The sequence below is a fragment of the Mirounga angustirostris genome, unplaced genomic scaffold (assembly GCF_029215605.1).
Source record: "Mirounga angustirostris isolate CCGP_5_RB_7025 unplaced genomic scaffold, mMirAng1.0.hap1 SCAF_2, whole genome shotgun sequence".
Classification (NCBI taxonomy): Eukaryota; Metazoa; Chordata; class Mammalia; order Carnivora; family Phocidae; genus Mirounga; species Mirounga angustirostris.
Genome location: NW_026991710.1, coordinates 49229491 through 49253872, shown reverse-complemented (window position 1 = coordinate 49253872; position 24382 = coordinate 49229491). Strand labels below are relative to the sequence as shown.

Here is a 24382-nt window from a genome sequence, read left to right as displayed (position 1 = left end):
TTCAAAATAGTATTTAAAACTAAATGACCATGTTTTATGTAAAACAGTCATATACTGATCTTTTCTTACCTATTATTATATACCTATTATAACTATAAGACTAGCATGCTATGGTTATAATGGTCACAAATCAAGACCAAAAAAGAATAAGATATTTCTGAGATAGTGGCAGAAAAGAGGTTTAAAAACTTTGCTGAAATAATTTTTCAGCCCCCAAAATCGATTTTTTTCTTCTAATGCCTGGCAAAATCCCTACTAATAGGCAACAGCTTTTAAATTCTATATTTCAACTTTAACCTTTACTTAATAAAATGGATGAATATTAAAATACATTTATATATATTTAGATTCCAAGTTAAAAAAAAACTATTTATAGCCATGTTCATTCAAGAATCCATCCAGCAAAGAAAGCCACAGTAAACCTGGAACTGGGCTAGCTAACAGCCACCAAACTGAATTAAACATTATTCCTGCTCCCAGAGCACTCACAGCCAATTGTACAAATTCTTAATGATGTACAGCACTCTTGGTTTGAAAATATTTAATTATCAACATTAGGGATAAGAATAATAATAGCAACAATAACAACACAACAGCAATAAGCTTAAGAGGTCAACTAACTTAATCAAAAGCACAATTTAGATTACAATCTGGACAAACTGTGTTAATAAGCACAATGGAGTACAAAGGCAAATATACTGAAAATATTACCTAAATATTAAATTTCAAATAAAGATAAAATCCTTCTCTACTTCACTGCAGGCAAAGAAAGTCAAATGTCACTTGATCCAATTAAGCCAATTTAGGATACACAAATACTTAAAAGCCTGAGCCATACTAAGTGATGAAGGCAAAATGGACTGAGTCCAAATCTGCTTTATTTGTTTAGATGCTATTTATTATGGCTCTATTTTATTATAGGGTAATAAAAAAAATTACAAGGCAACATCCTGTTATTCTCCACTGGGAAAAATGATACAGATGCACTATTAAAAACTCAGCTCAGACAGCAGCATGTCAGGCTGCATGCCTCTTTGTGCCTTTACAATGTGTCAATAGACACTGATGTTCATGCAGCTGATGGTAAAACTAGCCTAATTATTGCCACTTAAATGTTCCATAAAATTGTGGCTTTATAGAAATGTAGAACCTTTAACTCTATACATATTGGAAGGTAAAGAGTTGTTTAAAACAACTAAACCCCATTATTTTTTTGTAAAAAATAAAATGTCTTAATTTTCCCCCTAAAACTACTACCCTATTTGCAGGGTAGTTAGCATATCGTGAAATCACTATTATCAAATCCTAAATTGTGAGCCCTATTTCAAATCAGTTATCTAATAAGTAGCCTAATTTGTTGAGAAAGTGAATGAGCTTCACAAAAGAAGAGCAAAGGAGAGGGGGAGAGGGGGAGAGGCTGAGAGAGAGGGAGAAAGGGACAAACCAAGAAACAGACTATTGAGAACAAACTGATAGTTACCAGAGGGGAGCCTGAAATGGATGGATGAAACAGATGTTGGGGATTAAGGAGTGCACTTGTCCTGATGAGCATCGGGTGTTGTACGGAACTGGTGAATCACTACATTGTACACCTGAAACTAATATAACAGTGTTTACTGGAATTTAAAAGAAAATTTAAAAAAATAAAGAAAATTAGATTATAATCAATTTTAAAAGATTAAGATAATTGCTTTTTTTTGATGATTTTATTTATTTATTTGAGAGAGAGGGAGAGCAAGAAAAGAGCCACAGAGAGAGAGAGAGAGACAGCACAAGCTGGGGGGACGGGGGGCAGGGAGAGGGAGAAGCAGGCTCCCCACTGAACAGGGAGCCTGATGACGACAATGCAGGGCTTGATCCCAAGACCCTGGAATCATGACCTGAGCTGAAGGCAGACGCTTAACTGGCTGAGCCACCCAGGTGCCTCAAGATAATTGCTTTTCTAATAAGCCCTATAAATATCATCTTTTCTCCTTTCATCATTATTCTCATCAATCTACATTCATTGTGTAGTGAAAATGTTGCAAGCATTATATAGAATTCTAACTATACAAGACAGAAATACTCATTTTTTTTTTGTTATTTGAGAGACAGAAGATAAGGAAAATTAGATTTTGGTTAGTTTTTGGCACTTCAAAGGACACCAACTGGTGTTCCACAGTTCTATCCATTTTAGATGGGAAAATGCTGTGCTGCAGAGCTTGAGTGTTTGGAACTACTCTTAGTTTTGAAGCAGACGCAGCTTTAGATTTACTGCCATAAAGCATCTCCTCAAAACTTCTGATCCAAAAGCTGAGAGTTCCTGACATGCACGGCACCCCTGCAAAGTACTCCTGGACCGCGTAAAAATGGAGAGCAGAGATAGCACCGAGGAGGGTACACTTTTGTCTCCAATATATGGATATGATGCTTTTTGAGGTATTTTAGCTCAAATGATCTTGAACATCAAATAGCCTGTGTTTGCTAGGAGTCCCCTCTATGCCTGTCCATTTCCCAAAGTATTAGTCCCTTCAGCAGCTCTGCAGAGCTAAAGAAAATTAGATTTTACAGTTTAGAAAAGTCAGTTATACTTTTGAGTGGTAGATGGCATTAAAGATTTTTTTTTGGCACTGTGATCTCCAAAGTCAAGTAGCCAAGTAAACTCAATATTACAATCTGCCGTTTTTGTTTTTTGTTTGTTTGTTTCATTTTTGTTTCTGTTCAGAACAGCCAAGTTTGGTTAGGAGGATGCCTGGGCAGCAGCATCTGAATGGCAGTCATAATGTCATAACCATTGTTTTATGGCTTGAGCATAATGATATTGGCCAACAATACCCATCTCATCTTCCATTCCCTTTACCAGATAAACACTGGGGGGTAAGGGGGAAGAGGATCATTTGGAGACTATCCTACTGCTTAATGTTCCCTCTAAAAATTCAACCTAAGGCTAAAGTAAGATTTGTCATAATTGCTAGAACAGTTTTAAGAACATGACTGCAGGATTATTCTTTACTTCATCTATTATAATATGCACAACACAGCTATTCAAAACTTGATGATGACATTAAGATATGGTTACTATGGAAGAGAAAAGACCACTGCAAGTCACATTACACTAACTTTACTGGGTTGTTTTTTTTTAAGATTTTATTTATTTATGCAACAGAGAGAGACACAGCGAGAGAGGGAACCCAAGCAGGGGGAGAGGGAGAAGCCGGCTTCCCGCCGAGCAGGGAGCCCGCTGCAGGGCTCAATCCCAGGACTCTGGGATCATGACCTGAGCCAAAGGCAGATGCTTAACGACTGAGCCACCCAGGTGCCCCTAACTTTACTGTTATTACTGAATTTTGGTGATCTCTCAAATGCCCTGTCCTCACCTGTAACTCCAACCTGTTTGTATACATGGTCACACACATTGAGAACATCCTTCTCTGATTCTCCATCTGTGTTAATGGCTTCATTTATTTGTTCATTCATTCATCCTACAATATTTATTTGAAATCTACTCTGCTCTAGACACTGCAATATTCTGTGTGGTATAAAAATAAATACAAGAGTCTTGCCTTCTAAGAAACTTAATACCCTGTGGAAACAGAGTTGTGTAAATAGTCAAAAAACATGAGGTAAACACTATTTAAAAAAAGAACTGATAGCAGTAGAGATGCAAAACAGGCTCTTATGCAAAACAAACATCACATAATCTTGCCTTGTGCATTCATTATTTCACATGCATGTATCATCCATTTTGATGAAATTATGTACTTGTTTTTCTTACCAAGTTTATAATAATCATTTCACATTCATGTATCATCCACATGATAACCCCTTGGAAGATAGGATATACCATTATGGAGTGGTTCGACCACTAGCCAAATTAATCACTGATCATGCATATAACATATAAAATATATGTAATAACAGTAAACAACCCATGAAGTCTGGCTATGCTGATTAAAAACTGACACTGAAGCATGAACTTGAAGTGTTTGTGCCTTAATTTGCTCATCTATAAAATCAAGACTATGAACTATTTTAAAGTGTTATTAATGGGACACCTGGGGCTCAGTCATTAAGCATCTGCCTTCAGCTGAGGTCATGATCCCAGGGTCCTGGGATAGAGCCCCGCATCAGGCTCCCTGCTCCGTGGGAAGCCTGCTTCTCCCTCTCCCATTCCCCTTGCTTGTGTTCCCTCTCTCGCTGCGTCTGTCAAATAAATAAATAAAATTTTTAAATAAATAAATGTTATTAAGAAGATTAATTCAGTCATCCATGTGAAAACCTAGAACTGTCTTTAGCACATAATAGGCACAATTTTTTTAACCTTTTAAGGCCATCGGGCGCCTGGGTGGCTCAGTCGTTAAGCGTCTGCCTTCAGCTCAGGTCATGATCCCAGGGTCCTGGGATCGAGTCCCGCATCAGGCTCCCTGCTCAGTGGGAAGCCTGCTTCTCCCTCTCCCACTCCCCCTGCTTGTGTTCCCGCTCTTGCTGTCGCTCTCTGTCAAATAAATAAAATTAAAAAAAAAAAACTATTAAGGCCATAAATGTTACAGTTGATATTTTACATGCATGTATCTTAAAAATCTTTATTTATAAATTATATAACATGAGTACTTTTCAACAGGTGATGAATCTGCAGCACAAAGAATGAAAAACATTCTCAAAACAAGAGAGCTACTAAATGGCAGAGTCATAAGAAAAAAAATATATCTACAATATTCATAAAGGACAGAAATAAATGACACACATATTGGGCATCATAAACGATAGGCTCACAATTCTAGACATTTCAAGAGATAAATATCACTATCAGAAAAATACTTGGCAAACTAAGCAAAATTTTTGCAAATATTAAAACAAATCCAAAACAGCTAAGTATTACTAGCTTTTAATTCAATTGATTTTTTAAAAAATTGAGGCCTTTGTCTCAGGAATCCTGACAAAATGAAATGTATCAGTGCATTTTTTAGTAATAAACAAAAAAAAATTATGCAACCACTTCGGATGATATTTTGTACTACACCCATCATAAAATTGCTTCAAGGAAGTTTAATTCTTAAGTCTTTTGGAGTAGATATGCAATTTAGATATAAAATTTCGGTATATAAAATTTAGATGTAAAAATTCATGGCATTTTTGATGACATTATGTTCTTGCTTTTCTTACCAAGTTTATAATAATCATTTTGTTAGTTATTTTTTGTTAAATTTTGTTAGTTATGTTTATGCTAATTTTGTTAGTTATGTTTATGCTAATAACTTTCTCCTACAGCCTTAAGCATAATTACAGTAATTTTTAACAATACAATTTCAAGGGGCACCTGGGTGGCTCAGTCAGTTAACTAATTTGCCTTCAGCTTAGGTCATGATCCCAGGGTCCTGGGATAGAGCCCGGCATTGCATGGGACTCCCTGCTCAGCAGGGAGCCTGCTTCTCCCTCTCCCTCTGCCTGCTGGCCCCCTGCTTATGCTCTCTCTGTCAAATAAAAATAAAATCTTTAAACAAAAATACAATTTCAAAAGCACAGTAATTGTTTCAACAATTGAAAAAGAATATTCCCCTCACGGGAGTAGGAAGCCAGGACATCTCTAAGTGTACCACCAGATTTACATGATGATGATTATCATAGTAATCTCTAAAACTAATGTTAGGACAAATGCTACTCATACCAACAAACTGTTACACAGAAAAGCTACTATCCTAGTAACACAGACATTCAGTATAAAGTTTCCTATATATCCATGCTTCTCTTTCTGCCAGTCCATACTGTTCATCACTCCCAGAGTATCCGTCCTAAAGTAAAGGTACATTCACAATAAAAATAACTGGTTTTACCGTGGTCTAGGCCCGGCTGTAAGCCCTTTTACATACAGAGACTCATCTCATCTTCACGACATCATGAGAGTAGCTATCATTACTGCCCTAATTTTAAGAAATAGCAACAGAAGCCTAGAAATTTATTCATAATTGGCAGGACCTGCACTAGAAATCAGGCCCGTTTAACCACTGCATTTTGCTCTTTACTTTCTTCAGCTGCTTTAATGCTGTTTATATTTCAAGGCTCAAACCAAAAGCAAGTATTTCAATAAAGCTCTTTAAAATCACGCAGTCCGTCAAAACAATCTTCCCTTTCTCTTCTCAGAATCTGTAGCTATTCTTCTCTGACCCCTTACACTTACTGAATAGTTGCTATACGCTAGGCACTGTTTCTATACATGAATCGCATCACAAATGATGTAGGTCATGGAGTATTCTCCACTCCATAAATGTAAGAAATGAAGACATTTAAAAAGACACAGGAAGTCACCGGGCTGGTGAGGATTCAACATGAGCAGCTGTGTTCTCCATACCATGCACAGCACACAACATCCTATTGCCCCCTGCAAAGAATAGAAGAGGGCTCCTATCCAGGGTCTCCTTATTAGATTCTTAGATTATTAGACTCATGGCCTTTGGTGGGTTGTGGTGCCCCTTAGCCTCAGTTTCTTCACTGGTAACCTAAATATAAAAAGTGTTTACCTCGCAGTATTGTTCAGAAAACTAAATAGCACAGGAGGATGCTCACTAAACATAAATTTTAGCAGCTACTATTGTTACTATTATACAACCTTGTCATCCTCTAGGGGAAGAGCTTTGAAAGTAACCACATACTCAAAAATGTTGCCTCTCTAGTATTTAAGTATGCAACAACAACAACAAAAATGTTCATTAAATGTCTGAAGGGTTTTAGTCTTCACTATTTGGAACTCTAAGAGAGAAAAGTCCATTGGAATATGTTGTATCCAGTAGCTATTTTTCCTCATCTAATATCCAAATCCTTCTTAGAGTTTATAGAGCCTTCACAACAGTCTTCTTTTTTAAAAAAACTACCATGTTTTTTAAAAATATTTAATTAAATTTAACTTAAATTAAATTTAATTAAAAAATTACCATGAAGGTAATTTTTTTTTTAAAGATTTTATTTATTTATTTGAGTGAGTGAGAGAGAGAGAGTGAGATCATGAACAGGGGGGAAGGGTAGAGGGAGAAGCAGACTCCCTCCTGAGCCGGGAGCATGATGTGGGACTCGATCCCCAGGACCCCGGGATCATGACCTGAGCCAAAGGCAGATGCTTAAACGAAAGATCTACCCAGGTGCCTGAAGATAGTTTTCTTAATATCCCATCCTCATATTTAGCAACTCTTAACTTGTAGGAAGTTTTTACAGTTTGGGCCGAGGGCCATTTCTTCATTCCTTTTGTTCTGTTTTTGGTAGCTATAAAAACTATGGTCCAAGCCCTCTGCCATATACTTAGAGCTTACCATTTCCCTTCTTTTTTCAGGCTAAATAATCTCAGTTTCTTTAGGAATTTCACATATATAATCTTTGGTCACTTTTAAGATGCCTACCTCTAATAAATAGCGTTTATATTGGATTAAATATTATAAACTATATTCAAAGTTACCTTAGAGATATTTATATCCTTAAAATCACAGCTTGAAACTATCTAGCTCCCAAATCCACCTTGGACGTAGACTATCTCCCTCTAGCATCCCTCCCAGGCATCTCCATTGCATCCTACCCCTCAGACATTTTCTCAAAAGACTGAAAGAAATCCCCTCCCTCCTATGCCTCTCTCCACTGATAGGAGGGTACAAGGAGGTCATTTTTTAAGATATTTCTCCCACAGAAATGCAATCGAGATAGAAAACCAATACTACAAATGAAGACTAATCAGTACTATATATAATAATATGTATAGTAATGAAAATAATAACAGGATAATAGTGAATACTAAGAACTGAATATGTACTAAGTGATTTAAAATTCATTCATTCAGTAAATATTTAATTAATTTAACAAATGCATTAAGCTTCTCCTTTGTGCTCAGCATTTTTTCCAGGTGCTGGGAATAAAGCAATGAACAAAACAAATATTCCTAACTTTGAGGGACTTAGATAACAAAACATGCTAAGTACAATATACAGTATGTTTCACAGTGTGAATTGATAACAAATGTGTAAGGATTTAAACTTTTTAGATAGTGTAACAAAAGAATCTTTCACTGAGAAGGTGACATTTCAATAAAAACCTGAAGGAACCAAGATAGCAAGGTCTGTGGATATCTCTGGCAAGAATGTTCTAGGCAGAGGGGAGCAAGTGCAAAGGCCCTCGGGCAAGAGGTGAAAAGGATTTTAAATACCAGCAAGGAAGCTAACAGGCTACAGGAAAGAAAGGGGAAAAAATGATGGAAGGCATCAGACAGCTAACAAGAGGCTAAATCCTTATTTTGGTACAATTTTGTAGGCTATCATTCACACTGTCTTTTATTACACGGGATAGAAAGTGGCTGGAAAATCTTGGGGAGAGTAAAATTTATGACATTCTAAACAATGACTCCGGTTGCAGTGTTGGGAACAGATTATATGGGAGAGGTGGACCAGTTAGAAAGACAGGATAATAATCCAGGTGAGTGAAGACGCATTTTAGGTGGAAGGCGGTGGCAGGGTAAGGAATGACAAGTTGTAGAATTTTCAACTTTTCAACGTATGTGAAGTACAACCAACAGGTTTTACTTGTAAATTGGATATGACGTGTGAGGGAGAAAAAAGTCATTGTTTTCTACATTTGCAACTGAAAGGAGTGCCATTTTTGAGGCTGTTAAAAGCTTCAGAAAACAGGTTAGGTGTGTGAAGGGGAGAGTAAAAGTTTAGCTTTGGACTTAGTAAGTTGGAGGTATCTATTACAAAACCTAGTGGAGATGTTTGACAATGTGGCTAAATATGTGAGCCTGCAGTTGTCGTAAATGTTTGGGCTAGAGATAAAAATTTGGGAATAATCAGAATTTAGATAATATTTAATGCCAAATAAGAAGGTATCACCAAGGAAAAGAACATAGGTAGAAAACAGAAAAGTAGCAAAGACTGAGTTCTGGGCATCTCTGAGATTGGGGATGATAGAAACTATTGACGAGGGCACCTGGGTGGCTCAGTCGTTAAGCGTCTGTCTGCCTTTGGCTCAGGTCATGATCCCAGGGTCCTGGGATCGAGCCCTGCATCGGGCTCCCTGCTCAGCGGGAAGCCTGCTTCTCCCTCCCCCACTCCCCCTGCTTGTGTTTCCTCTCTCACTGTGTCTCTCTCTGTGAAATAAATAAAAAACAAAATCTTTAAAAAAAAAATTAAGAAAAAAAAGAAAAGAAACTATTGACGAAAACAAAGGTAGATACCAGAAAAATAAAGGAACACTAGAAAAGTGGGGTGCAATAAAGAAAGCTGAAAAAAGGGTTTCAAGGAAGAGAGACAACCTGTATCAAAGGCTGCTGAAAGATCAAGTAAAGATGAGAAGACTAAGATCTGATCTCTAGATTTCACAGCATGAACACTGAAAAGAACAATTCTGATAGGATGATCAGGATTAAAGCCTGATGGTTAAAAGAGGATGGAAGGAGGAAAATTCGGTCAGAAGCTTTCATCCTCATACCTGTGTATAAGCGGAGTAAATTGCCCATAATTAATCACCCCGGTTCTAAGGTCTGCACCTTAACCACTGGCAATATTGTAGTCTCCTTCACCCATCATATGTAAGTGATTGCTTCTGACTTACGTTAGAGCAGTGTTTTTTCATAGAAATGCTCCAATTTGTATATATTGAATATTTTCTCCTTGAGTTCTTGATTTTTGCCTTTCTTCCCAAACAGATCAAGGTGTTTACTGTTTGAGATAACTTTCGTGTGTCTGAAAACTGTCATATTTATATATTTTTATCAAGAGGCTCCCCAGTTATTAAAGCCAAATAGCTACCAAAAAATGTGGCTTTTGATGCCTAAATGAAACCACGCCCATTATGAAAAGTGTAAAATAGTCTTAAAAATACTTATGATACAATGTAAACTAAAGAAAGCAGGAAACCAAGGTAGATATATATAATATTAGAATTGTTTTAAAAGAATATAAAAAGGGTAAAATAAAATATATTAAATATTTTTAAAATTTGGTGACCTCATAAGTGAAAAGTTCTTATTTTCTTCTTTTCTGTATTCCTTAATAGATACACATTAATATGTTAATGGAAAAATACCAACATGCCATACTATGTTATCCTTCAATATAACAAAAAATTCTACTGCATTATTTAATTCTATTATACTGCAATTCATGCCCTTAAAAAAGTTTTCTTATTCCACGATATTTTAATGAACCTCATATACACACTAAAATACATAGTGATCTTTAATAAGCAATTTAATTTAGTACATCTATATTGTAAAATCAGAAAATGTAATCGTTTAGTAAAAGAAGGCTATGGGGTCACTACTTTTCCCAGATTAACATGATAAAATAAGCTTTAAAATTTGCTAATGCCAATGGATAATGAACTGAATTGTAATGACAGAATTTAAAATTAATGTCACTTGATGAACTAATTCAATCATCTTTGCACATATAATCTGACCAACATTTTGCTGAAAAAAAAAATCCAAAGCACTGTATTTTGTCAGTAAATTGTATCACTAAGTTGTCAAATACCAGGGAGTAAATTGAGATATAACCTAAAAGTGTTCAGTGAGGAACAAAATACCAGATAGTTCAATTGGTTGTGTCAAACAGAAAAAAACAACCTTTTCAGAGCAGGACTTAACAGACATGATATTTTAACTGGTTATTTTTTTACACTTATCTTTGTCCTGCTTATGATAAATAGTAAAATGCATTTGCAAGAAGTTTTGTTTATGAAGAGAAACTGCAAGGGAAATTTTAATGTTTGTTTTTAATTTAAAATGAGACCAAGCAAAGAAAATTAAGAAGCAAAATCTGAAGAAGCTATTTAATATAATGACCTTGTCGAATATCCCATGGAATGAATGGTGTTTGCTTCACTAGAGTATTACAAAATGCTCACAAAAATGAAATAAAAACCATGATCAGTATTATGGAAATGGAAAAAGCTATTGTAGATGGTCATTAGTTACATAACTATTTTTTTTTCCTCTTTAAGGAAAAACTAATTTTGGATGCTTCCTCTTAATATGTGGAATCATTTTTACTGCATTGACAAAAACAATGTTCCATTTTACTAATGAAGTACCAAAAGACAGTGCATTTGAAGTAGCCTGAGTGTTCTGAAAAGAATTTTATGTAACATATTTCTTTTTTTTTGCAATTATGTTGTTAATCACCATACATTACATCATTAGTTTTTGATGTAGTGTTCCATATTTCTTAAGGCTTAAATGCAAGCCTTCTAACATCATTGTTTGGAACACAGAAACCTATAACCTTAACTAGACACTAATGAGAATACTAGTAGGTAAGTAATCTGAGTCGGGGCAAAAGCTCTGATATTCTTAAATTTTTAGAAAACAGAAAAGGAATTTATCATGAATAAAAGAAACAAAATTGTGTCAAATTTATATAATTTCCTCTATCCACTGGTCATAAATATCACATTCTATATATAAGGTACTAGTGTTTAAGTTTTCCTGTAGGAATAGCATCCACAGGGGCACCTGGGTGGCTCAGTTGTTAAGTGTCTACGTTCGGCTCAGGTCATGATCCCAGGGTCCTGGAATTGAGCCCCGCATCGGGCTCCCTGCTCCATGGGAAGCCTGCTTCTCCCTCTCCCACTCCCCCTGCTTGTGCTCCCTCTCTCGCTTGTCTCTATCTGTCAAATAAATAAATAAAAATCTTTAAAAAAAAAAAAAAGAAATACCATCCATATATTTGTATGGACCAAAAATAATTAATAAAGTATTAAATTGTTACTATTACTAAATCTTAACATAATAAAAGAAACCAAGTTAACTAACAAAATTGTTATTACTATTAAATCTTAAATTAATAAAAGGAACCAAATTAACTATTGGATTCAAGATTATACTTTGAAACTTGAATATTACCATGAACATTGTATCTGCAGCCAAAAGACCATACTTGAAACAATTTATTCTTCATACATCTAGCCAACATTTATTGAAAAACTGCCATTTCTTTTCTTTTCTGCTGGATGTATAACTCCCATAGGAAGGCTGGCATAGCTGTGCTGGGAAGTGAAATGGTCAGCAACTACATAGTACATGTATACATATACATGTATCTTGAGGAAAAAGTAGAGTCAATGTCTGCTGGGACTACCAAGGCAGATTTTGTCTAAATAGACAGGCCACAAAGGGCTCAGTCACAATCACCAATTTTAGACAGATGGGTAAAATGGAGGTTTTAGTATTTTGCTATGTACCTTCACCTGAGAACTTAGAAAATGCTTTTAAACCAAGTACATATAACAGGAACCTGCTCAATTTCTGTGGTGTGAATAATGCATTAGAATAATTTAAGGATTGAAAAATTAGTTTAAAAGATAGGCTATGTATATACATATATATTTTGAAAGTAAAATACATGTCTCTGAGAGGAAGAGTTTTAGAAGAGGCTTAAAGTAAAATTAGCAGAAGCATATTAACAACAATCAATTATAATAATATAATGCTCACAGTTGTGGCATCTGTTTATAGCTGATGAAAATATTTTATCTTACTTGACCCTTACAGCATTTCTGAGCAGTAAGCAGATTTCATTTCACCAAAGTTTAAGATGAGAATGTCAAACCTTAGCTGCATCTCAACGAATATCATCCATCAGGCAATTAAAGAATTGGTATTAGAAAAGAGGTCTCTAGGGGCGCCTGGGTGGCTCAGTCGTTAAGTGTCTGCCTTTGGTTCAGGTCATGATCCCAGGGTCCAGGGAATCGAGCCCCCAAATCGGGCTCCCTGCTCGGCAGGAAGCCTGCATCTCCCTTTCCCTCTGCCCCTGCTTGTGTTCCCTCTCTCGCTGTGTATTTATCTGTCAAATAAATAAATAAAATCTTTAAAAAAAAAAAAAAGAAAAGAGGTCTCTATACTCCTATTTTCATAAAATAAATCTAGTCTTTATATTTCTACTTTTAAGTTAAAGGGCCAAGGGCAACTTATTCTGATCCACTGACCTTAAATATTCCGATCAATTCAGACTGGTGACTGAAGGAAAAGTTGAAACCAGAGACTGACCTGCTCTAGTAAGTATAAACTGCAAGAAAAGAGGCCATAAAACTATACCGCTGTTCAAACCAAGGCAGAACAGAGACTCAAGGTGAACACTAGAAGCTTTTTTAAAGAGTCTTAGCAAGGTCATGCTGATATATTGAAATGAATAAGACTTGGAAGTACTAATAAATCATGCTAATTTCTTCAGAACCCACTGTCCTGGCCTCTCTGAACCCAGAGGTAATGGGCAGATCATTCACATTCCTGATTAATAATTTTGAAATTTTTATATATCTTACAGTAGCTTATTGAGTCAGAGTTCAAATTCTGTATTCTATTTGGGTCACTACAGCATAAAAAAAAAAAAGTCTTATCATGTCTGGGTAATAGAGGACTTCATATGAATATAATATATGCCATTGTGTTCATTTCCCAAATAAACAACCTCAACCATTAAAATTTCTTCTCAAATAAACCCTTCCTTTATTCCTATAATTATTTGTATTGCTCTTAATATAATTTTGCCTTAAATAATTTTGTTTCTGTAAGTCCATTTTATATTGTAATGTAATATACTTAGACTTCCAGGTATTGGGAATAAACTATTTGATAGAAGCAGCATAGTTTAGTAATTAAGAGCATGAACAATGCAGCTAGACTGCCAAGGATTCCGTCTCTGATCCTCCAGTCACTGGCTGTGAGACCTAAGGGAAGCCACTTACCTTCTCTATACCTCAATTTGTTCCCCTATGAAAAGGGAATGTATCATTATCTATATCATAGGGTGTTTGAGAGGATTAAGAGGTAACACATGTCAGTCACTTAGCAAAACCACCACCACCTAAGATTTTTCACTCTTTTCTCTTTCTGTGCTTCAGCTAGGTTATCAATATACCACAGCCACTGATCAGCATTTTTGAACTATACAACATTTTATTCAGACTTCTTTGTTTATCTAATCAGAAATACTTTTCAATTTTTTCCCAAGTTTTCATTTCTTTCAATACAACTACAACATCTCAAATCAGTATCACAACGGTTTGACATTTCTACCTATAGTTTAAATTTTGTAACTCTCACTAATTATTTCCAGTATTGCTGCCTACCAAATTCCTTCTTTGCCTATTATCTTTCAACAAATTTGATATCACAACCTAAATATAAACATTAAGATGATGTGTGGGAAAACAAAATAGGCTGCTTCCCTTTTTTGTTCTCAAGGTTATGACTAATAGAGAAAATTATACACCGTTGATTAGAAAATAATCAACGGTTGGAAAAATAAGGCTACCTATTAAGATAAAAGGGATAAAAACCAAGAACATACTAATGGCCACTTTACATATTTTATCCATAGGCATACAAATATCTAAATAACTAAATAGGCTTTTTACCATGTTTTCCATGAAAACAATTCATAACATAAACTTAAAATGCATTAAAAATAGAAATGGTATAAAATGGCAGAGAATATATTTATATATGTATGTGTATATAACTATAAACATATATCATATATACCTAGGTATATAAGCACACACATAAAATATAAAGAAATATAAATACGTATACACAGACTTATTTACTTCCTTACACAGAACAGCACACAACTAAATTAATAACTCCAACCATCTGGACCACTTTGCCCAGAACAGCAGCAAATGTCTCCTTCTGGGAAGAGTTAGGACCTATCTCCATAAGCTACAGCAGCTCAGCCTGAAAGATTCCTCTCTTGGGATTCTTGAACCAGAGGTCAAATAAATGGAGAGACTCAGGTCCTTTCCTTTCATGTTGAGCTGCAAGTCTGGGGACTAACAAGCACTGAAAATTTTCAACTCCTAACATACACTCAAATCATTAGGTGCCCGAATGTACCAAAGTAGTAATTAGGAATAACAAAGAGCACCGCATTGCTGCTCTTAATTTTATACTTTTGACAGGACAGTTATTATAAAGATCCAAATTTGCCTAGGCAAAAAGAAAATCCTCTATCAGAATGTTTTGGAAGAAGCATACCTTTTCATAAAAATTATACTCTCTACTACATAATTACTCTTCAGCATAGAATTCAAAATCTTAAAAGGACCATGATAGTTGTATTAACTGAAAGTATAACACATATGGGTTCACGCTCCATGGATGTCAGCACCTCAAATAATTTTCTCGTAATTGATATCAGTCAGCATCGTGCTTGAACTTGTTTCCCTGCTTCCAACCTGAACCCCTTCTGAAACATTCTCTACCACACCTGGCCCATACATATATAGTACTCAATATGTATCTGTCAAACTAATAAACTTTTAAAATAACTAAATATATCCTAACCTATTGACAACCTCAGAAACTGTCCTGGTTCTGAGTGATTAGTCAAAAAATATTTATAGAATAAATGTTAAGAAGTAGTGAATGTTAACATCTTCAATGGCTAACTCAAAAATAAATAGGAGCAAGATGTAGTGTGAAAATACCACCTATGAAACATTGATGCATTCATTTACTGATTCATTTAACAAATATTGACTATAGATAAGGTAAAACTTTATGAGCCATGGAGAAACATCACAAAAAAACAAAGCCCTATTGACCCCACAGTGTAATGGAAAATAACAGTATCTAACATTTTTTGAGTGCGTACTCCATATAAAGGTACTAGTATTTGGTAAGCATCATTTCCTTTGATCTTCACTACAACCTATAAATCAAGCACTAATATAATGCCATTTAACAGATGGTAAAAGAGGTAAGCAGTTACTGCCTTTGTGTGATCCAGCTAGGAGTCTGGGCTTGATCAAAGTTGATAAAGGAACATTGTGTTGTATAATATGGTGAGCCTTATATAGAGAAAAAATAGAGAATTCTGGTGTATCATTTTAGGAAGAAGAGATTTGTGGTTAAAATAACTATGGGTTATGGGCGCCTGGGTGGCTCAGTTGGTTAAGTGACTGCCTTCGGCTCAGGTCATGATCCTGGAGTCCCTGGATCGAGTCCCGCATCGGGCTCCCTGCTCAGCAGGGAGTCTGCTTCTCCCTCTCCCGCTCCCCCCTCTTGTGCTCTCTCTCTCTTTCACTCTCTCTCTCAAATAAATAAAATCTTTAAAAAAAAATAACTATGGGTTATTATTGCTGTTACATTTTCTATAATCACTGAAAAATAAACAATAACCAATACTTAATTACCTTTAAAGTAGAATCATATCATAAATAGTTCTCAGCAGTTGAGAACATTTTAATATTGCTTTTGTTTTCTGTTATTCAGAGAATGCTTTTTAAATGTTAAAAATTGTACAGGAAACAAATCCACATATTGATGGAACACATCTCGACATACCAAAATAAAAGATTATCAAGTTTTACTACTTCATAAGATTCAAAATGTTCTGTTATATTTAAAACTAGCATTGCTATTTTACACATTAGTAACTAGGAACATCACAAAAATTTTATTCACTTAATATTCAACCATAACCAGTCCTTATAGAAATAAGATAAATATTTTAAGGTAAACGCATATATCTTAAATAACCATATTCCCAACCACTTCACCAACCCTTCAAAATTCTCTTCTGAAATTATACTAAATAAAAACTTGGTTAAAATAATTTTTTTTTTTACTTTTTAAGTCCAGAAATCTTTACTTTCACTTGTAGTACTATTTTGCCATAACTGCAGATTTCCACACTTCTTAAGACAAATTTAGCTAACTGGTGCAGTAGGAGACAAAGGAATAATTTATTTAAAAAATTAACCACTGAATATTAAAAGGCAGATTTATCAGATTGTCAGATCTTCCAGTTTATGAAACAATGTCTAATAAAATGGCAGTCATGATTTACTAAGGGTTTTAAAATTCATTATTATATCTACCATATTTTATACCTTTGACTAGGCCTTTTCTCACATTTAAGCTTTCTGTATCATAGAAATTTATTTTTGCTCATTAAATAACCTTAATTCTGTCTTGTAAAAGTTTAATTTGAGAATTATGCAACCACATTCCAAAGAATATAAGTTTTGTTAATGTATTTTAAGAATATACATTTATTCTGGCAATACTATCAGGATACTCATTTGAATATGCCATGCCCCCCCCCCCCACAGCTCTGCTTTGTAGTAATAAAGAATATTTATTACATGGTCTCAACTGAAGTACCCAGGGAAGAATAATAGCAGAATGTTAAAAGAGCAAGCTGTGACTTTTTTTTTTTTTAAGATTTTATTTATTTATTTGAGAGAGAGAGAATGAGAGAGCGCACATGAGAGGGGGGAGGGTCAGAGGGAGAAGCAGACTCCCTGCCAAGCAGGGAGCCCGATGCGGGACTCGATCCAGGGACTCCAGGATCATGACCTGAGCCGAAGGCAGTCGCTTAACCAACTGAGCCACCCAGGCGCCCCAAGCTGTGACTTTTTTAAAGAAAAAAGATTAACAAATATTTTCAAACACATTAAAAAATTACCCTCCTGGTAATTTCAATTTATATGACATAAATATATACAAAATGAAGAATCAGCTACATAGGAAAATAACCGTATTATGATCATTTTGATTAAAAACATTCAAATGTGAATATGGGAATAAAAAGTGTCTTATCTCTGGGTTTTCAGGTTTGATTTGATATGGCTTCTTTTTGCTAACCATGTTTCCTATTTTTTAAATAATATTTGCTTTTATTACCTGTTTAGAAAAAATGCTAAAATTATCTAAAAGTGTTCTCTGATAGTTTTATTTATTTTTGTTAAGGATTTATTTATTTATTTTAGTGAGAGAAAAAGCGAGGGGGGCAGGGCAGAGGGAGAGAGAATCTCAAGCAGACTCCCTGCTGAGCACAGAGCGCCATGTGGGGCTCAATCTCAGGACTCTGAGATCATGACCTGAGCTGAAATCAAGAGTCAGAAGCTCAACCAACTGAGCCGCCAAGGCACCCCTTCTCTGGTGGTTTTAGATGATGAGGAATCATTAACAAGTCAGCTTGTTTATCTTTAAAAAATGATGGACAAGAAATAATCCACTGGGGTACAATAATTCACTAACAAAGTCTGCAATTTCTCCATATAGAAGATGAATAAAATAAAGGTTCATTAAAAAAAAAAAGATTCCATTGATCAAACTGGTAAATTCATTCTCTTTTGATTCTGGTTTTGAGCACAGTACAAAACTTCAACATTTTTTCTCACAGAATATGCAAGATGTTTGTGTATCTAACTTAATAAAAAGCAAATGTCTGTGATAGGTCCTTTTATTTGAATGGAGTCATTACTTTCACTAGGACTTTAAGTATGAATCAAGGGGTTTAAACACAGGGAAACTGCATTGGCTTTCTTTATTTTTGGTGAAGTCAGACACCATACTGCAGGACTTATGGTTCAAAACACCATTCTGAGTAGTTGTGAGTTTTCTACTGAAAACCAGAATGGTGTATTAATAACACAATGGGCGCTACTATTTCGATAATGCATTAAGTGATACCGATTGGCCTGAAAGAGCTAATGTACCTTCCTATAGCTGTAGGAAGTGACATAGTCACTGGAAGGAATCAAATATAATATACCTTCCTATTTGGTAGCAGGAAAAAAAAAAAAGAACTATACCTCTTTTATTTTTCCTTACAAAGCTGGAAGTTTTCACTTTGATATAATGAAAGGCATATAAAGAATTTATAAACAATTTTCCCCATTACCAATGTAGGGAAGTTTCACATAACAATGGAAAAGCTTAAAGTTTGTAGTACACTCAAGTATGTAATTTTAGGTGCTCTGAAAGTTGCATTAACTCTCACAAACATCTTGGATAATTATAGGAGGACACAAAATAGTAAGAGCATGGATCATGGCATCTACAGACAGCTATACAAAGTTGCCATGCCCCCAAGTATTCATTATCTTCCTTAGGCTAAACTGTCTTTCAATATTTCTTTATATAACATGGTCTGGAACTTCTTCACCATCATAATTTTTCATAATTAGGACCTCTAAGAATGGCTGTTATTCTTAAATTTCTTAAATTTCTTTCTGTTCAATACTAAGCATTTATCTTATCTTATCTCTGGATAAGATTAATTTTCATCAATGACACCACCACAATGTCAAACTGTGGTAAGGTAACTGAAACCTCAAACTTGCAAAGTGATGCCCATGGTTAAAATTACTTTGGTTGTTTCCTTATGCAAACCTGCCCCTTCTGACAGAGCATCTATACTATTGAGCATCACTCATTTGTATATATCTGTCAGCTGTTACTGTAAGTTCCTTGCTCGCACAGGAGCAACTGAGCCTCACATGTAGTAAGCCCTCAATCAGGTTTGCCAAATGAATAAACCCTCCACAGTCTTATCTACATGAGCAGCTCCTAACCCACTTCATCCCAATATAGTAATTCCTCAGATGATCTCTTGAATCGAAGAAATCAGATGCCATAAACCTCTTCTTCAACCCATGCAAATTTTATAGGCTGAAGAGAACAATTTTGGAATTTATTTCTGAAATGTGATATTTTGCTACCAAGTCAGTGTCCTCTGCAAATAAGGAGAAATTACATTTGATGTTCTTCAAATCACTAAAAAATGATGAATATTTTATAGGAGGACAAGAGACAGAAAAGTATAATATGCCACAGAAAACTTCCTGTCAGAAAGTATCAATAATGGCAATCCTCTAGGTAGAGTTTTTGAATCTATTAATATACATAATTGCCCTTGTATTTAGACCACAGTTTTTATCCCTGCCCATGCAATAAACAGAGAGATTTTGCCATGCTATCAACATGGGCTTTTTGTTTGACTTAGAAAATGTTTCCTATAAAACAAAAATCAATAAATTAAATGAGAACTCAATCAACATCACAGCCAATAAAATAATTATTTTTTAGAAATAACAAAATATGTAATTATTTAATCATAACAGTTATCAAAATTAAATATAATTTAATTGCTTATTCAGAGTCATTAATTATGTGGAGTTGAAAAATTACACTATTGAAGCAATCATTTAATCATTAGAGCTGGAAAAATGTCTAAGTACTAATTCATTATTTCTGCTATGCTCTTGGGAAATTATATCCCATATTTATAATAAAACTAACATAATTATTTTAAAATGCATAACTAATAACATTGGCATGAATCTTTAATATGCTAACTTAATATATGAAAAAGGTCAAATTTATAAATATTTTCTCAAAAAATAAATTTAAGACCATGAAATAAGCAAACAAACAAAAAAAGGGATGTATACAATTCATAGAGCTCTGATTCAAATGTAGTACACTTGGTTAACTTAAAGTTAAATCTCTTTATTACTTAATGACCAGAAAAGGCTCAACTATTATTCTCACCAATTTCATGTTGCTTTAACTTGTAAAAGACACTTTAAAAAAATGCTTTATAGCTCTAGGCTTTTATGATGCCAGGAAAGACCTAAATATGAAAACTCTCTTCAAGGGAACAGTAGACAGAAGAGGGACTTTTGGCTGACCTTTTAGGGGACATTATTCAAGGATTCATATGCTGCAGAATTACAATTAGTCTCTGACAGTGACTTTTGTTAATCAAGTTTGCATTTCCTTTGAACTTTACAATCCTGTACTTGCGTGCATCTGTTTAACTTGCACTTACTCAAGCAACCTATCAGAATCACTAAAGTATCCAAAGCAACTATTGGCAATTCTTATATATACATGTATTTCCAAAAAAAAAAAAAAAAACATGTGTCTACTTTTTCATATAAGTGACTTTGAAGGAAGGTCTTAAAGAAACCTTCATTTTCCCTGAGTGATGACTATGGAATGAGGGATTACTTGCCATGCTGTAGTTAATAAATCACAGGAATTGTTTTCTCTCTCTCTGATACAGCATATAAAATACTGCTGATCTCAAAAGAATACTTCTTAAAGAAGGACCACTGTCAAGGCACTATTTTATTTGTGGTTGATATGTAACATAAATCCATCTCACTGAATTATGGAGATACTGAAGTGTATCTATCCCAGACATTCTTGGTGAATGAACAAGCACATAAAGTGAATTACAAAATCATGAAATTAAAGATCAAAAATAAATAATGCCAAAGATAATTTGGCCCGGAATCTTCCAAAGTGTGTTTTACTGAACCCAAGTTCTGCAGATATAAATTAAGTGTATGAGGCTCCATAGTCAAATAGGTAGAGAAATGCTAGGATAAACAAAGTTAAATTGTTTTTTCTCCCTATAGGAATTCTCAGACTTTAAGATGTTATTATGCACTGTAAATGTGTAAGAGGAAATAATATGCTGTGTTTGCCAAACTCATTTGACTGTGGGATTCTTTTTTTATGTAACATCTGGGTCTAGCATCTATTATATTTTAGAAAATGATGATCTAGTCCAAACATTACAATTTATATTGCCTATATTAGTGAAGCGACTTGCCAAGGTTGTATTACTAGTCAGCACAAGGGCAAGGACTAGAACCTGAGCTGGCCAGGGTCCTTCCAACACATCACTTTTGACACAGGGTAAGACATCTTGCTGGGCTGGTATGATGGAGGGAGAAGGAGCAAAGCTTTCGAGCATATTTGCAAGGCTATAAGGATGACCTGAGATGTAACACGGATAAGAAAGAAAATCGGTGAATTAAAAGTACTGATACAATGAGGGATCTGAGAGAGTTGGAAGAATAAAAGACTGTAAGCAGAAAGGTAGGTCTAATTTTTGTGGTTTTGAAAGCTGAAATATCTGGTGATGATAAGATATAGGATATTCATGGCAGAGGGGTAAAGTAATAAGAAATGGTTAAGCCTCAAAACTGAGAGGTGTTGGGGCACCTGGGTGGCTCACTCGTTAAGCGTCTGCCTTCGGCTCAGGTCATGATCCTAGGGTCTTGGGATCGAGCCCTGCATCAGGCTCCCTGCTCGGCAGGAAGCCTGCTTCTCCCTCTCCCACTCCCCCTGCTTGTGTTCCCTCTCTCGCTGTGTCTCTCTCTGTCAAATAAATAAATAAAATCTTAAAAAAAAAAAACAAAAAACTGAGAGGTGTTAAAACCACAGCTGTTTGAAGTCACTGAGAACAGGGTTAAGGACTTGGTGAGACTGACCCTTACATGTTCCCTGAATGAGAAAAAGACAAGATCAGTCTTGTCAGCAATAAGAGAGGAAGAAGGTGGGAAGGCCCAGCAGCAAGAATCTCAAAAGAATATGGCTTGTCAAGGGGCGCTGGGTGGCTCAGTTGGTTAAGCGTCTCCCTCTGGCTCAGGTCATGATCCCAGGGTCCTGGGATCAAGGCTCGCATCGGGCTCCCTGCTCTGTGGGGAAGCCTGCTTCTCCCTCTCCCACTCCCCCTGCTTGTGTTCCCTCTCTCGCTGTGTCTCTCTCTGTCAAATAAATAAATAAAATCTTAAAAAAAAAAAAAAAGAATATGGTTTGTCAAAAAAAGAAGATAAATATGAAAGAGCAAAATGGCAGCCAAAGAAGACAACTGATTTCTTTTCTCCCACCCTGAGCTAGGCAGGGTGTGAGGAATGGATGTGCAAGGCAACATATTCTCCTCAGGGATCACCCAGAAATAAATTAGAAAGGAAATTATATATATGGCATTTATCTGAAGAGAGAGCTTAAGTTTTCATTTCAGTAAATATTTATATCCTTGGTTATCCTGACAATGCAAGTAGAACTACACAATAAGTAAAGAGTCATGAACTAATAAATTTGGTCAACTGGCTCCACAGGTTTGATCCAAATTTTAACTTTAAGCCAAAACTATAAAGTTCCTATAACAAATAAGAAATGGGACTTGAAGAAATGAAATGGATTGTAGCCCTTCAAGCATCATAAAAACCCTTCAGCAGCAGCACTGTGGGAATGCTGAAATAGGCATATTTAATCCTACAGTAGGGAATACAATTGGTACAACCCATGTGGGAAAAACTTGGCAAAGGGCATCAATCCATTATTACATGACTACTATTTAACCCAATATTTATATAACTTCTAATATGCCCTAAGAGACTAATACTTAATACAGAGAAAGCACGACATGAAAGATACTTACCTTATTATTTATGATTGCCAAAACTGGATATGTATTGAGTATCAAAATAAAGACATATAGTTAAAATATCATAGTAGTGCTATATAATAAACAGATAATACAGAATGTATTTAGTATACAGAAAGTATACTAATGTATATGGAATGTAGGGGATTTGAAAAAAAAATAAGGTTGGACAGAAAGAAGACAGTATGAAAATGCCCATCCCACTCTCTCTGCCCTCTAAAAGCGAGCCAAAGCAATTAGAAATCACTAATTGCTGTAACAAAGAGAAGCATGGAAGATACGGTAGGAAAGAGGAAGGTGAGAAACGATTCACTGAGAAGGTGATATTTCGGACTGGACTTTCAAATGAGGATTAATAGAGCTAGTCGGGCTACCCTCTGGTGAACAGCAAGCAAGCAGTCAGATAGGAGTAGAACAGAATTGTTCCCTAGAGCAGAATGTCCAAGTTAGTTTGAATCTGAGTAATGATGGCTCGGATGCATGTCCTGTCTAAAATACAAGCCTAATCACCACATCACAGGTATCAAAATAAAGCACTGCATCCTCAGGTGGAGTACGTTCTGAAGTCCAAAACAGGCAGAGTTAGATACCCGACCCAACCTCACACTCCTCTTTACGCGGCAGCCAGGGCCAGCTGAAAAAAAAAGAAATTATGCTAAGCAGGGATTTCCATAATGTTGTTTTTCAGTTATTTTGACCAGACTGACTTCCTCTATCTGCTTTAAGAGCTACTGTCCGAGTACTTACTCTGAGGAGAAGTCAGCTGGCAGCAGACTGGCTCCAAAAAAACCTGAGCTTCACAAACCCAAGGACCAAGAAATTGGAGACTGTCCCCCTGGGCTCCATCATCATGCAGAACCACTTCCAAACGACAGACCCATCTCTGCCAATTTATACTAACATACAAAGGACAAGACAATGTTAGCTCTAAGACTATGTAAATATCTGTGTAGCTATGTGTGGTTACTAAAACAATTCCAAAAGAAAAAAAATTATTTTAAAAATATAGTATAAAAGAATTTCATATTCCCACTAATATTTAAAATACATACAAAACATCTTCCATGGTATAAACAACTATCAAATGGGTGCTACTCAATAACAATGAACTCAACCTTTGTGAGTTAAGGCACCATAACTTTATGATCAATAGTGAAGTGAGGCTAGAAGGTGTGTATTCCGTATCTGAATCAAATAAACCAAGTCCATTGCTCATTCATTATTCTGTATACATGTTCCTCGGTTGCTGAAATGCAAGATGGTGGCATGGGTGTTTACTTAAAAATCTCTCAGATCTCCTTTTGTATAAAAGAAACTAATCTAAGTGCCTTGCTGAGTCTAACAAACATCTAAATAAAACTGTGCTGATATCCACAATCAACAAATTTGTA

At 35.3% G+C, this 24382-nt stretch overlaps 1 protein-coding gene and 1 pseudogene across 1 annotated transcript in view; one reads left to right on the top strand and one right to left on the bottom strand.

Annotated features, from left to right (window-relative positions):
* Positions 1-24382, bottom strand: part of ADGRL3 (adhesion G protein-coupled receptor L3) — an 819557-nt gene that overhangs the window by 656748 nt on the left and 138427 nt on the right. The window lies entirely within an intron of this gene.
* The window catches only part of LOC123848944 (large ribosomal subunit protein eL28-like), a 46776-nt pseudogene continuing 30742 nt past the window's right edge, over positions 8349-24382 (top strand).